This window comes from Ursus americanus, chromosome 11, assembly GCF_024610735.1.
Source record: "Ursus americanus isolate L20-20 chromosome 11, mUrsAme1.1.p, whole genome shotgun sequence".
NCBI lineage: Eukaryota > Metazoa > Chordata > Mammalia > Carnivora > Ursidae > Ursus > Ursus americanus.
The window spans coordinates 61,737,554-61,753,513 of NC_142137.1; the positions used below are offsets into that span (position 1 = coordinate 61,737,554).

Genomic DNA, 15,960 nt, shown 5'->3' on the forward strand with positions numbered 1-15,960 from the left:
GAGAGGCTTGAATTCCTTGAAGGAGCATAAATGTGACCATTATGCAGAAAAGCAGGTCTCGTGGAACATAAGAAGGGAGTATTCACTGTACCTTTAAATTTGTTCTGTGGGGCTGGTTGTTTCCCTGGATGAAATGCAAAGCAAATCTCAAGACTTTCTGGTCACTTCCAAGTAATAAAGGACCTCTAGTCACTAATTAATATAACCAGTCCAATGTAAATATCAAACCATGTGAGTTTCATTTACTGTCACATCTCCTCCCCTTTCCCTGTTCAGGCCTCAAACAAGCTTGCTGCCTGCACAGCGTAGAGAGCAGTTGGTCTCTTTTTCCTTCTCTCATATTTGTTTCTCCTTGTGCATCTTGCCAGCTAAATGTTTCATCCCTGCAGAGTTGAAATGGTTGGGTCCAGTGTAGAGGAAAAGGGGATGAAACATGGTGGGTGGTGTCATGCTTTCTAGGTCTGGCAGGTGTTGGGAGCTCATTCACGAGTGCTTTTGATATACCCCCTGTACCCCAGCTCTGGGGGTCTGTCACTTGTGGATCCCTGCAAGGGTAATATCACATCCTCCGGCTGCTTATGGATGGGCCCTCCTCAGCCTTGGAATCAACAATGCACTTCCTGCCGAGGTCACCTCTCCCCTCCGACTGTCCTCTTGGGCTGAATCCAAATCAAACCTACATTAGTTCTTTCTGGCAGTGGCCATCAGCTCCATCCTTTGCTTCCACAAACTTTGTAAGCATAGCTCAATTCCAACACAGTCATCTCCCCTGCTTGCCATCGGAGTAGTGGGCCAGGCTGTTTGGTCCTTAAGATTTCCAGGTGCATCAGACACTTGAGGCCACTGTGTCTGCCAGGTCTCAACAGACACTTACCAAGTCTTCTCAGGAGTTGTGTTGAGGCCCCTTTTCCAGGGCTTGGAATGAATATGGGCATGTCCTACCTCTTCCGTCCAAAGTGGAGTGACACACAGCAAAGAACTTTCTCTGAAAATCCTCTAATTCCCCAACTCCTGATCCTTTCATGTAGTTGATGGGTGAGAGGAAAGAGTGAAATCCCCCTTGCTACCCTTTCTTCCCCCTCCCCCCCAATACTGCATGGTGGCCTTAGTCTTTACTTTGATTGTGCCATATAATATTTAGGGATCTTAGCCCAACATTGCAACAAAATGGCTCCATTTTTTTTTGAAAGATTTTATTTATTTATTCGACAGAGATAGAGACAGCGAGAGAGGGAACACAAGCAGGGGGAGTGGGAGAGGAAGAAGCAGGCTCATAGCGGAGGAGCCTGATGCGGGGCTCGATCCCATAATGCCGGGATCACGCCCTGAGCCGAAGGCAGCCGCTTAACTGCTGTGCCACCCAGGTGCCCCCAAATGGCTCCATTTTAACATTCTGTTTGTGTGTGTGTGTGTGTCTACACACACACATACATTTGACCAAAAAAACATGGTTCGGCTTTTTTAACCTACTGACCATAAAACACTTAATTCAGTTAATAAAAAGACGAAAATAATGAGGCTCATCTTTCTGCCACCAGGAATCTCCGTCATGTCATCCTGAACTGATTGCTGAACTTAGTCTCCGTCTTCCAGTAGTTTATAATATTACTTAGCAAATTAGCCTTATAACTGAAATTTTTGTACCTAAATAAAAGACTGTATAAAGCTGGATATCATGAGATTTCCCCAAAATACCTGTGTAGGCAGGAAATGCTCTTAATGGTCATGAGGAGTTCGTGGCGATGGAGTAGCACTGTTGAATGCGGTCATGAATAGAACGAGCACCTCCAAGCTAGCGGGCCAGCTCGTGGGTGTATGGTGTTAGGGACCCTCAGGTCCATTCTATTCATACCTCTTGACTTTGTCGGCTGTGTAGTGAATCTGTGGCCACTGGCCACGTTGTTACAGGGTTCCTGGGGATTGTTAGGAGAAGAAGCCCATGCTGCGGACTTAGTTGGGACTCAAGAATTTCAGGGGAGACTTAGTGTAAGTACCACAAAGAGCCTGTTTTGGCAGGGCTGGGACACTTGAACCTATGTGGCTTTCAGGGCATCTGCTGATCAGAACATGTATTCCCTGCCTGTACTTCTTGAGGAATGGATATTGTTCAATATTTCAGATAGTAATAAACACCTGGTAAGTGCTGTATGAATCAGAACAACAGGCAAAGTGTCACAGAAACCTTCTCTCTACATGAAGCTAAATAATAAATGTGGGTAATTTTATTCATTCATTCATTCATTCATTCATTCATTCATTCATTCTCTTTCTGTATATTTACCGAGTACAAATATGTGCTAGGCAGTATGCTAAGGGCCCAGCAGGATCGTAAAATCACAACGCTACGTTACATGTGGTTCAAAGTGACAAATCCTGTAACAGTAGATTGCCTACCCAGTCCTCCTGGAGGATTAAATTTACTTGGTTAAGTTGTTCATTTTAGATCTATGTACTTGTAATGTAAAAACACATTTTAAAAAATATTAGGGAAGAGGCTATTATCTTTAATGATAGGCTATTTAATTTTCTCTTAACGGATTTCTAAAAATCTGGAGTAGACTATATTTAATTTTGGAAAGGAGTCTCAGTATAAAACCTGCATGATGTCCAGGCTATGGATCAGAAAACTTGTAAATACGTAACAGTTGGGTTTCCTTCTAATATAAAAACAACTACTTGGCTTCTTTTGCAAACAATGAAAAATTAATCATAAATATAAAACCTCTTCTTTCTGTGAAAAATATGTGGAAGGTCATAATCATTGTTTTTCCTATCTCTTACTGGAACCCACAGTCTCCAAATCCAATGGTCATATTTATTAATATGATATAAATGGAAAGACTAAATGATATCACTAAGGAAAATTGGATGACTTGTGGTTTGAACTTTACTGATCGTTTTGTACACTGAGGGGTTCTAAGTTACATTGCCATTTGAGTTCCAAGCATTTTCCTTGTATATCAAAGCATCTTAACTCCTGATATTGACAGTCTACTTCAAAATATTTCTTTTTATTTTTATGGAAGCCTGTCATCCTGAGATGACAGCCACAGTTTTGCCAACAATCTCCCACTTTTTACAGGGGTTTAAAATCTGAAGATGGGTATTGACTTGCACTGTGCAATGCCTCAGTGGGTGCTGGAGAAGGCTGTTTGCAATGGGTCTGAAAACATTGTAAAATAGTAAAAACTGGCATTTCAACAATTCATTCCAAAAACACACTGGATTCATAAGTGAGTTTCTGTTTTTCAAGTTTACATAGCTTGCTTCTAGTGTTAATGTTCTATTCCACACCTAAGGTGCCACTATGCATGGTTATTTTTGATCCTCAGGGAAACAGTCCTGATTTGTACTGAATTTCAATGATGTTGTGTTAAGCAAACTGTCATTTTGGAATGGTAGTAAGCAAGCCTCCAACAGCAGCTCTTTATTTCATCTGAAACCTTTGGGCCACACAACTCTGGCCTTTATCACACTTTCTGTTACCTTTAATTCATTATTAGCTTATGCATCTGGGGCCCCAGTCACCACTAACTACTGGAAAAATAATGGTGAAAATTAACAAGGAGAACATGCATTTCCTCTATCATTGCATTTAATCTTTGCAACAACCTTTTGAGGGAGGAATGGTCTCAGCTTTATAGGTCGTAGACTTTAATTTGTTCAAATTCACCCAACCCGTAGGTGGTAGAGAAAGCATTCATACTAAAACATGTGAAAAGATGCCCAGCCCCACTGATTGTATGGAAGTGCAAGTTGAAACTGCATGGAGATACTATTTTGAGAAAGATCAAGACGTTTGAAGATCCTGGGGCGCCTGGGTGGCTCAGTCGTTAAGCGTCTGCCTTCGGCTCAGGGCGTGATCCCAGCGTTCTGGGATCGAGTCCCACATCAGGCTCCTCTGCTAGGAGCCTGCTTCTTCCTCTCCCACTCCCTCTGCTTGTGTTCTCTCTTTTGCTGGCTATCTGTCTCTGTCAAATAAATAAATAAAATCTTAAAAAAAAAAAAAAGAAGTTTGAAGATCCACCGTATTTGTGAGGCCGTGCGGGTTCAGACTGTACAGCCGCAATAGACAGTGTTTGGGCAACATCTGCTAAAATGGATATTGTACATATTTATGTCCATGAGGATTGACTGATTGTAGAATTGTTGATAATGACAAACGACTGGGGGCAAGCTTAATTGCCATTAATGGGGAGCTGATAAATTATGTTCCTTCCGCATGGTGGAATCCTTTGCATTCATGAAAAAGAGGAGGATCTGTGTGTAGCAAAATAGAAAGCTATCTGAGATAGATTATTAAAGAAAGCAAGAAACGCGACACAAAACAGGATATTTGCTACTATTTTGGTTTTTAAAAAAGAATGTGGAAGTGTGTGTGTGTGTGTGTGTGTGTGTGTGTGTGTGTGTGTTTTCTTCTATCTGCATGAACCATTTCTGGAAGGAAACTTCTAAAAACTGTTAACATCTGGGGCGTCTGGGTGGCTCAGTTGGTTCAGCATCAGACTCTTGATTTCAGCTCAGGTCATGATCTTGGGGTTGTGAGATCGAGCCCTGTGTTGGCTCCGTGCTGTGCATAGAGCCTGCTTGAGATTCTCTCTCTCCCTCTCCTTTCACCCCTCCCCCCTCTAATCAAAACAAAACAGAACTGTTAACATCCATTGCCTCCAAAGAGGAAATTGGTGAGTGGCAGGCAGAGGTGAGAGGAAATCTTCTCAAGATGTCTTTAAAAATAGCTTTGGCAGTTTAAAACAGAAACCACATTTTATACTTAAAATGTTAAAGTGAAGTCGCGTCTGTAAAGCAAATGATAGATGCCCAGTTAACAACTATCCAGATTTACCTTAGGCCTCTGATGAGGTTTAGAGAGATCAGTGAAGAAGTCAACTCTAGAGAAAGGCTGTTTTTGGATGTTTGGGTTGTCGCCGTACCGATCTGAAAGGGAAGTCTCCAAAATTGGTCATCATGCTTATACTGCACTGGCTTGGAGTGAACAGATAGAATCCTCACCACCAACCCAGCTTGCAGAGAGGTTAAGACAGTCTGGTTTCCTTTGCCAACGTCTTTCCTCCCCACATACAGGTTGGGTGACCGATGATGAAACCCTGAGTAATACACACAAGGGGATCACAGTCACTGTGAGTGAGACCCCCAAGTGGTGAGGCTGAGACACATGGGGTTCTGGGTCAGAGTTTCTAGGGAAATTCCTTTAAACGATGTGGAGAGTATAAAACTGAGGCTGCAAGTGCCCCTGACCACTCAGCAAATAAATGCTAGATTACCCGAAACCAGAATCGGATCTGGGGGGCAAAGATGAGAAAGTATGTTAAGTATATAGTGAAGGGTGAATTTGGGCTGATTGGGAAACATTCATTTGAATGAATGCAGCATTTATTTTCAAGAATAAGCATGTCCAAATTCATGAGCAGAACTGTATTTAGTTAATCGTTCTCATGCCGGCTCTGAAAAAGCTGAATTATCATATCAGAAAGAGTCCAAGACCACATTTTTCATGAAGAGAAAAGCCTGTGGGAATGGGACTGTCAGGCGTAAACTTTGAGACATCTGACACCGGCATCTAGAACATGACTGTGTTGCTTTTGTGTTCCTCTGTCTCTAGGATCGCAACGTAGGGAGGGGTGAAATCTTAGGTATTTGGAATGGTCTCACCTTCAGTTTTCCTTTGGGAAAATGGTTAGTCCCTCTGATTGGACTGCTCTGGAACACAGCCATCAGAGCCCTAACTTGGCCCCAGGTGCTGCTTGGGCTGGTTTATATTAGATGATTAATTGCTTATGCAAGAACCAAGACTGTCCCTGGGAGGAAGAATAAAGACATGTTTTTATTGCAGCACTCCAAGGGTTAACTGAGGGATGGTTTGATATAGCTCATTTCCATTTCGAATTTTCAAACCTCTTGAGAAAGACTGGAAGGGACATGCTTCACATGTAGATATCCTTCCAGGCCCCATGCTTTCCTTTCCAAGCTTCCGTGCTTCCGCAAGTGGAGATTTCTTTGGTTTAATAAGATTTCCTTTTTAAAAATTCAAATACCTGCATGTCAGGTAAGAATGGAAATTAGTACGATCAGATGTATTTCTATAAACCGAAATTAAGGCCTTGAGCAAACTGGAGGGTTGGGAGGGTGAGGGAGGTGTTCACCTTGAACTCTGGGTACCCCACCGACATCCACGTAGGGCCCTGGGACATTTGTGTTGAGGAAGGAGTACCAGTGATGGGGCTGCTGAAAACGAAGCCAAGGGAGTTGAGGACACACATGAAGAAAGAACACATTGCCTGCGCAAGCATTTTTTTACCTTAGGATTCTGGGTCTCAGTGGGGTGACCCACGTGGATTAGGGCTGGCTCGCAAAGACTTTAGGGAGAGAAGCTTACCAGCCGGTAAGGAAGGGTAGAGATGTGTTAAGGACAGAAGATTGAGGGGAAGGACAGGGTGGAGAAAGTGGTGGGAAACTACACTTTGTACAGTTCAGCCATTTATTAGCATTTGGCATAAAAGTCTATAGAATTATTCTTTCTTTGTCTTTATAGTGAAAAAAGCTGTTGGCAAATGCCACTGAAAGTAATGTCTTTACTCAAGAATTGGCCAAAAGTTTGCCACTTAATTCTTTTGAATCTTTGAGTGTTTATAAGGTGAGTCCCAGTAATCTTTCCAGTTCTTTTAAGAGGCTATGGTTTTTAGGAAGCCTAGCATGTTTTGATCATAAAGTGGTTTTCTTGACAAGTACCATAGCAAAATGGAAAGGACCTTTAAGACTTTCAAATTGGATTCTCTTGATAATTGAAATGTACCAAAACAATGAATTTTTTTGGTTAAAGTTACTATAATTTGCAAGTTTGTACAATTTAGCAGATACAAGAAGGATTTAAAGTTTTTTGTTTTTATTTTGTTTTGTTTTTAGCTAGAAAGTTTGATTCAAATGCTATAGTCCTAAGAGTCAGACCTAAATGAACTCTCTTCTGAGGAGTAATGAATGGGAATTGCATAACTCATTTCTTCGTGTTATAAGGCAAGTTATTTCTCTGACCACAAGTTGTTTCAATGTTTCTAACTTATTTTCTCAAATCCTTCTCCCCATCTTTACCAGTGATTTGAGAAAGTAGAAGCAGTCTTGTGTTTTCCAAAGAGTTGGGGATTTCTAAGACTCTAAGGATAGCCCACTGAGCCACCAAGTTTATGTCTTAATTTAATTTATCCTAATCATGGCTCACACTAAGAGAGGAAAAAAGGCAGTATCCACCTGGAGCTGCTGGGGTGGGAGGGGGTAGAAAGCATGATGTATCTTAAATTTGAAAGCCCAGGTGCCGGTCCACTTCTGCTAGCCATATGACCTTTTGCAAGTCTCCTATGCCTTTCTGGGTCACAGTTTTCTTATAAATATAATGCAGAGATTGGACTTGATAACTCAGAAAGGGACCATCGATTCTAATGGCCTGGTATGTGATAAGAAATCAGATTTGTTTGGAAAATATGAATCTGCTTCCAGACTTTCCCCTAAGCTCTTGTTCTAACGTCTGGCCATTATATCCATTCCTTTTGTGTTAAGTTATTGAGGAAGTCAGTTAACAATGCAAATGTGATATCTGGGAGGGGTTTAAGCATTCATTTTTCAAACAATGTTCACTGGGGGCCAACTACACATCAGACATTTTACTAGGCAATGGACTTGTGACTTGGAAAAAGAGAGCCCTTGTGTGCCTTTTTAATTTTTTTCTTGAGGAAGTATATTTTTAATTTTTTAATTTTTTTATTATTATGTTATGTTAGTCACCATACAGTACTTCATTAGTTTTTGATGTAGTGTTCTGTGATTCATTATTTGTGTAGAACACCCAGTGCTCATTGCAATACGTGCCCTCCTTAATACCCATCACCGGGCTAACCCATCCCTCCACCTCCTCCTCTCTGAAACCCTTAGTTTGTTTCCCAGAGTCCATAGTCTCTCATGGTTCATCTCCCCCTCTGATTCCAGCCCTTCAGTTTTCCTTTCCTTCTCCTATTGTGTCCTCCATGCTATTCCTTATGTTCTACATATGAGTGAAACCATATGATAATTGTCTTTCTCTGCTTGACTTATTTCACTTAGCATAATCCTCTCCCTCCTTGTGTGCCTTTTTTGAATTTATAGGTCGGTGGGAGGATACAGAGAAGTAACACAGAAAATTTCAACAGCATGATAAGGGCTGTAACTGGGGATGTTCAGGGAGCTATGGGCATTTACAGGAGAAACACCCATTAGGAAATCAAGGAGATCAAGGAAGCCTTCTTCGTGGCTGTAGATGTCTCAAGGGAGACTTGGAGGATGGATGGGAGTTAAGTCTGATGAAAGAATGGGAAGAAGATTCCAGGTAGAGTAAATCGCTAGTTAGACAGAATCCAGAGGGTTGGAGGAACTTGAAAGGAATCCAATATGTCAGGAGCACAAAATACCTGTGCAGGAATGGGTGGGGACTCTGGAGAGATGAGAATAATGATTCAAGTTCTTTTACTGTTGAAGAAGATTACTCTTCTTGCAGTGTGGAGAATGGACAGTGAAAGGAAAAAGCTGGCAGCACAGCTTGGGAGAGAAGAGAATGCCTGAAAACAGTAACAAGGATGAGAAAAGAGAGTAGACTCAGAGCAGTCAGGGAGATGGAAATAAAGATTTGTGATGGGTCAAATGTAGGGAGTGAAAAAAGTGCGGCAAGGCTGCAGACTGGATTTTTTTGCTTATACAGGTATGTGAACAGCAATGCCATTTGCTGAGATAGGAGACAGAACATAGAGTAGGTCTGGGGAAAAGATAAGTTAATTTTGGACAAGTTGAACCTCAGTTGGCCAGTCCATAGTGGGTGCTCAATAAATATTTACTGAATGAATGAACATGCAAGTAAAAATGTCTAACAGGTATCTGGAAATGTGACTCTCCTAGTCAGCAGAGAGATCTTGGGTGGAGATATTTATTTTTAAGTCTTCAATGTACAAAGGAAACTTAAAAGCCTGGGAGTGGTTGAGATCATCCAGGGGAAGAAGTACAGAGGAGACAGGAGGGCCTAGGGACTGAATCTGGAGGAATATCAATACTTGAGCGCAGAGGCAGAGATGCTCTTGGAAGTGGCAGAGTCGGAAGGATCATTAGATAGGACTAAACACTAAACCCCTAGAGGTAAGTTCTGTGAGGGCAGAGGTATTTATTTGGCTTATATTTGGGTGGCTGCTATGGACAGAATTGTGTCTCTCCAAAATTCATATGATGAAGCCCTAACCTCCAAGGTGACTGTGTCTGGAAATAGGATGTTTTTTTTTTTTGAAGATTTTATTTATTTATTTGATGGAGAGAGAGACAGCCAGCGAGAGAGGGAACACAGGCAGGGGGAGTGGGAGAGGAAGAAGCAGGCTTCCAGTGGAGGAGCCTGACGTGGGGCTCGATCCCAGGACTCTGGGGTCACGCCCTGAGCCAAAGGCAGATGCTTAACGACCGAGCCACCCAGGCGCCCCTAGAAATAGGATCTTTGGGAGGTAATAAGGTTAAATGAAGTCATATGCATAGAGTCCTAATCCAATAGGACTGTGGTCTTACAAGAAGAAGAGAGCATTCCATCTGCTCTGTGAGGACAGAGGGAGAAGGCAGCCATCTGAAAGTCAGGAAGTAAGCCCTCACTAGAGTCTGACCAGGCTAGCACCCTCCTCTCAGACTTCCAGTTTCTGGAACTATAAGAAAATAACTGTTTGTTTTTAAGCCAGCTAACCTATGGTAGTTTGTTATGGAAGCTTGAGCTGACTAAGATAGTGCCCAACACTTAGAAATGGTCCTGGTAAATAATAAGTAATCAACATTTTTTAAATTGAGATATATTTGATATAGCATTGTATTATCCATATATGTTTTTGAGTCAATTGAATAAATGAGTCATTCCCTGGCACTCTCGTAAGTACGTCCCTTCCTTGAGACAGTGTGTTTATAGTTGAGGGGGTTGGGAAAAGTGAGAAACACTGGCTACCATAGAGGTCCTGGGTGCTTAGGGGGAGGGGGGCGGAACCAATTACCCAGATGATTACGGTAACAAAATAGGAAGAAAGACCTGAAAAGGCTCAACATGAACAAATCTCCTTTTTTTTTTTTTTTTTTTTTTTTTTTTTTACCATTTGGCTAAGGCTGGTTCTGATAATGGACAAGATTCTTGGTTGATTACTAGGGGTGTGTGTGTATGTGTGTGTGCCTGCGCACAGGCCCTCCTCAACATAAGACAGGACTATTTGAACCAATGTGAATTTAGGCCCAGTCTGGATATTGCTCTCCTCAGAGAATACCCTAAGCTGACAATGAGATTTCTCAAGTACATAATAGATAAAGGGAGGAAGAGGGACACAGTGTAATAATAATTGGAATAATTGGAATTCTTTTATCATTCATGGCACTTACAGTGAAAGTACTTTCTAAAGTGTCTTTGCCACATGCAGTATAAGTAAATTATATGAAAAGATTCTAAAATATTTTAAAAATTTTTTCAAGAAAATGTAAGATGAAAGTTACTCAATTCTGTTGAGCTGGTGAATTAAATCTGAATTGCTCACTGATTCACAGTACAGAGTCGCCATTCTGCCCGACAACCCAAAATTCAAACTATCTCTATCAACTCCTGGGTAGGAAGCCAGGAAATGGCATCTGAATCCCAGAGTTTGTGAGACTAAGGATCTTGGGGTTTGATTCTTGGCTTTTAAGTTATTTTATTTAAAAAAAATTTTTCTTGGAGTGGCAGTGGGAAGAAAAGGCTGTTTAAGAACATGTTAATGAATACTGATTCCACTTGGCTTCTATTACCTTGTATCTTTGCGGGCTTATGTAACATTTGATCATGTAAAGCCTGTTATACTTAGAAAGGTCCACGGATACAGTGTTAGTACAATTCTCTGGCCTTGAAGGAGCTGACCCCAGGGAAAAGATTCTCACTGAGCAAAGGTTAGCTCTGTGCTTTGGTGCCTTGGCAAACCTGCATACCCAGCACTTGACTGGTTGTGTCACTGGTTGGAAATGGGGTATACATGCTCCAGTTTGTCCACATCCTGGGCCAGGAGGCAAAATAAATCTATGGTGACAGAAATGAGGACAGTGGTTGCCTATAGGGGTTAGGGGTTGACTAGGGTGGGGCATGGAGGAAACTTTCTGGAGTGACGGAAATACTCTGTCACCTCACTGAGATAGTTGTTACAAGGGCATACCCATTTATCTAAACTTGCCAGCTGTACATGTTAAGATGTGTGCATTTCACTGCATATAAATTTCTCCTCCTAAAACAAAAATCAAAGGTCAGTTGAAAAAAGTCCAGGAGCTAATCAAAAACCCTTCAAACAAATAGGCTGAATTATTTTTAACATGAGTGAAACTGAAAAGGACATTCTTCATTTTTCCTTTACTTTGGAGGAAGATGGATGGTGTCAAATAAATGCACAAAGATAAGCTCCCAAACAGAGCATTTTATTTTATTGTTTTTAGAGAGAGGATGCTCTTGGGTCCGCGCAGCAGTGGAGGGGGAGGGGCAGAGGGAGAGGGAGAGAGACTCCTGAGGAGGCTCCACACCCAGCCTGGAACCCGATGTGGGGCTCGATCTCACGACCCTGAGATCATGACCAGAGCTGAAATCAAGAGTTGGATGCTTAACTGACTGAGCCCCCCAGGCTCCCCCCAAACAGAGAATTTTTATTCAAAGTAATGCTCAGTTTAGACACAGCTAGACCTTCATGTTTTGGAGTGAAGGAACCATCTCTCGTACCATAAGCTGTTTTGGAAATAATTCCAAATTGATTTCCTTTCATGTTTCTGTTAGAGGAATAATGTTTTTGTAAATGTAAAAAGCTTTTAATGGAGCTAGAGAAGAAACTATGTTTGGTCATAGTATTGTCTGGTTACGAACTAAAAATTCAGAGCTCTCTTGTGAGTCATGCTGCCAAGAATTGCAGGCTTAATCTTCAAGATTGTATGAATTTGAATTTTGACTTTATGGCCTCAGTCAGTATGAGGATACAAAGATAATCTTCTAGCAAAAACACTTTTGAAAATGGTAGAATGTGACATGGAAATTAGCTTTTAGAGATAGTTATTAGATAGATGGGATACAATTTTATTCTTCTAACTATCTGGATTATAAACTAGCCAATATTTGATGACCTGATATGACCAAGCACAGTGCTAGGCACTCAGAGAGTTCCCAGGAACTCTATGCAGGGCTTGTTCTCAAGGAGCTTTTGAGGAGGACAAGGGGATTAAAAACTATATTAATAACTCATTCAAGGAAGAATGTGATAAATGCATGAGAATACCATTGTCATTCAGTGGAGAGGAAATTCCTTTTAAAAAAGGAATAAAGGAAGACATTATGGATGTGGTGGCACTTGGGCTGGACCTGGAAAAGAGTATGCTTGCCCCCGACAAGCCAGCAAAGCAGGGGTTGTAGGCAGAGAGAATAGCATCAGGAAAGCTTCAAGTGCTGGGAGCCCCGGGGTTTCCTTTGTCTGCAGTGCAAGGCTACAGGTCAGAGGAGATACATGAGGCAGGAGGAAGGCCTGAACCCCTTGGGGAGCTATGATCTGGGGAAAGGGTAGAGCCAGGTCATCAGAAGATGGATCCTGAAGCAATAAGAGCCCAGGAGCTAAAAGGCAGCAGGATTTAAGAAGCAGGGGGAAGGAAGAGGCAGACAGGTCCCTAGGACGCTCTTACAACAAGTCAGGTAATGAGGGCTGAAGAAGCCTGATGGAAACAGTGGAGGGACAGGGAGAGCGGCCCATCTAGAATGCTCCGCAATGTGGAAGGTGAGGGAGGGAGAGACAGCCAGCACAGAAGACTGAGAGACGGTCATCCGGCGACTGCGACTGGAGGGACAGTGATGCTGTTCATAGCCCAGAGTTGAGAGGAACGTCATGTTTGTGGGAGAGAGAATGATGACTCATATTTTGAGCCAGCCAGAAATGCCCAGGAGACGCTGGAAAAGTGGGTCCGGAGGTACGCTCAGCAGTGGAGCTAGAGAGAGACTGGACCCTTCTTCACCTGCCAGTGCCCGCAGTCGTGGCAGTAGGGGGAGCACGTGCCCTCTGACCCCGTGGAGAGAGGTGAGGGGAGAGCTGGGAGAGGGCTGCAGGGTGAGGTTATTTGCCAGAAGCACTAAAAGAAAACTGGCAAGGTGCAGTACCTCTCCCCGCCCCGTCCCCAAGCCTGGAAGATGACTCTGACCAGGAAGAGGGAAGAGAATGCTGGAGAGAAAGCATTCAAGAAAACTGCCTTTAGTGGACTAACCCAGACTGCTGGTCTCAGAATAATCAAGGTCTGTGAAGATTATTTGCAGAGCTTCCTTCGTTTTTTCCCCTCTCCTTCCTTCCCTTCTTCCTTCCTGCACATCCACGTTTTTCGACTGGCCTAGTGCCTGGGTGGCCACTGTTGACCTAAGGAGGAGTTAGGATTCACCACTGTCACCTACAAAGGGTAACTGTCTTTTCAATATTTGTCTTTATAGCCGATTGTGGAGGGAGTGCTTCTCTGCTCCAATATTGCCATGTTTGGGGTCTTTTAAAGCATGGAATGTGTATTTGCAATATGACAACATTAAAATGTTTGTAACTCTCTTTTATATAACTTTTTACCTCTTTCTCTGTACTGCTCTGGAGAGCCACTCGTAATATCTTGGTAACTGCATAGGGTCCCAGGGCCAGAGACTGGCCACTCCTGGCATTGTGATTAGAGTCATTTAATACCCAAGGCCATGACTAACGTCTGGCAACGAAGGTTCCACTGGGTGTCATGTGTCCTGGGACCTTGGGTGAAGGCAAAAAGGGAGCACCTTATTACTGTGTGTTAGTACCATGGTCGGGGGAAAAGTTGAGGACCAGGTGGACCCATCCAGGGCACCACTGTGTAATGAGACATCCCCCCCGTGATCAATGCCAGTACAACTAGAAGGCCTAAAATCTGTTTAAAACAGAGGTACCCACCTTTGTCTTATCTTCATACCCCAGGCTTTTAATAATATATTTTTTCTGTATGTTTACAGAAAGCAGTCAACTGAGCTATTCGTGGAAAGGTTTGTGGGTTTGGTTAACGAGGTGGAGGAGTATTACATTTCAGCTGGAAACACATCCCTAGAATGCCAAAACATTTATTCCAAAGTCTGGTTTCCTGGTGCAATCGGAGGCACGGCAATAGTGTGTCTGTTCAGAGACTGGGGGTGTGTGTGGGGGGGTGCTGGGGCCAGCAAGGCATTTGATCCAAGTGTATTCCAGAAGGCTTTTATTGTTAAATTATATTCTTCAGGAAAAACCGCCCATGTCACATTTTGTAAACTTGATATCCATACACTTTTGACTGGCATTCTATTTTAGCCATAAGCCTATGATTTACAGCAAGCCTGTTTTCCCTCTTGCTTAGGGTGGCAACAGAAAGCATGGGGTGCTTTCCAGGCTCCCAGGATAAGGAACAAATGGGGCTGGGGTTTTGTTTCTCCCCAATAACGCTGCCTCTAGCTGTGCCACTCTGCGCTCCCTGAGCAGACAGCAAGCTTCTCCTCACTCCCCACTGCCATTCATCCAGCTCTGTGCAGCAGCCCAGCTGCTGTGTTTGCCGGGAGGGGCTGCCAAGTGCCCTGCCTACTGGCTGCTTCCCGAATCCCTGCCATTCCACACACAAACACATCCACACACGCTCTGCCTCGCTCACACACGGAGCTACACGCACATGCGAGCACATTCCTTCCTTCCTTCTCACTGCCTCAGCCCTTGACTTCTACAAGCCCATGGAACATTTCTGGAAAGACGCTCTTGATCCAGCAGGGTAGGATTGTTTTGATTTCTCTCTTTGTAGCTTTAGCATTTTGAGAAAGCAACTTACCTTTCTGGCCAGTGTCTGTATCCTAGCAGGGAGATGAGGATTTGCTGTTTTCAATGGGTTTATGTGTGCATCTCCTTTTTCTTCCGGGACTTGTAGGATTCTTTGTGTAATTTATGTGTAATTTGGTGGGTGCAGATTTTTAAGAGCCCTATGAAGTGCTTTTGCATGTGTTTAAAAAAGACATTTGAAAATTGAAAGTGTGATTTATGGAAACGAAATCATCTGTAAAAAAATTGCTTTGGAAAGTAATGGTTGCTGGCCATAAAGAGAAATATCTGTGATTCACCTAATGTGTTTTTAACCCTTTCTTTGCTTACAGTCTATGGTTATTGATGCTAAGCTCAATTTTGTCTTCATATTAAACCAACTACATCTGCATAGTGTCCAAAAATGTTCTGTTTGTTCTTGTAAGAACTAGATAAAATGTATACTTATTAGTATAAAAAAATTAAAAAAAATTACAGTTAGTAACAGCAACTGTGACATTTGTGCCATGAACATTTTGTTAGGTACTCTGTTGGGTGTTTGGGATAGCAATTAAAGCAAAGCATTAACGGTCTTATCAGATAGTTGTATCAGAGTCTGTTAGGCTAGGGCAAAGGAAGTTTATTAAAAAGTATAAACTCTCCGGGATTGTTGGTGCACAATATATTTACCATATCTTCTATGTGTCATATATACATATATTGTTAGTGTGTGTACACTTAGATTTTAATTCAGTTCAAAACTTTTTTCTATTCAATTTTCATCTGAATATTTGATTCTGCATATCCTAGCGAAGTGAATGGGGAAGGTCGAATTGCAGGAATAAAAAAACAGAAATGTAGCATTGCATTTCAAAATTTGTTGGTTAGATCAACAGTGTAACATAGTGGTCAAAGATTTGGTTAATGAACTGAGGTTACATTTTGTATGAAAAGGTCACATTTCATATTAAGCTTTCTGAAGTTTCAGTTGCATAACCTGTGGAAGACACGAACACCCATGTACGCCTAACCAAAGGTTTTTGTGAATCATCATTCACATGAGAATTCATGATGGGAGCAAGTACAGTACTGTGGTCCAACACAAACATAGGAGTCAGGCTGG

The 15,960-nt window shown here is 42.3% G+C and overlaps 1 protein-coding gene across 4 annotated transcripts in view; it reads left to right on the plus strand.

The window, feature by feature from the left end:
- ESR1 (estrogen receptor 1) overlaps positions 1–15,960 on the plus strand; it is a 360,927-nt gene that overhangs the window by 82,857 nt on the left and 262,110 nt on the right. The window contains exon 1 of one of the 4 annotated variants that reach the window (XM_045805365.2): positions 14,550–14,814. The exons of the other annotated variants lie outside the window; for them this stretch is intronic. The gene's annotated coding sequence lies outside the window, so the exon portion shown is untranslated. Of the gene's footprint in view, positions 1–14,549; positions 14,815–15,960 lie in introns of those variants that run through there. 4 annotated transcript variants of the gene reach the window in all.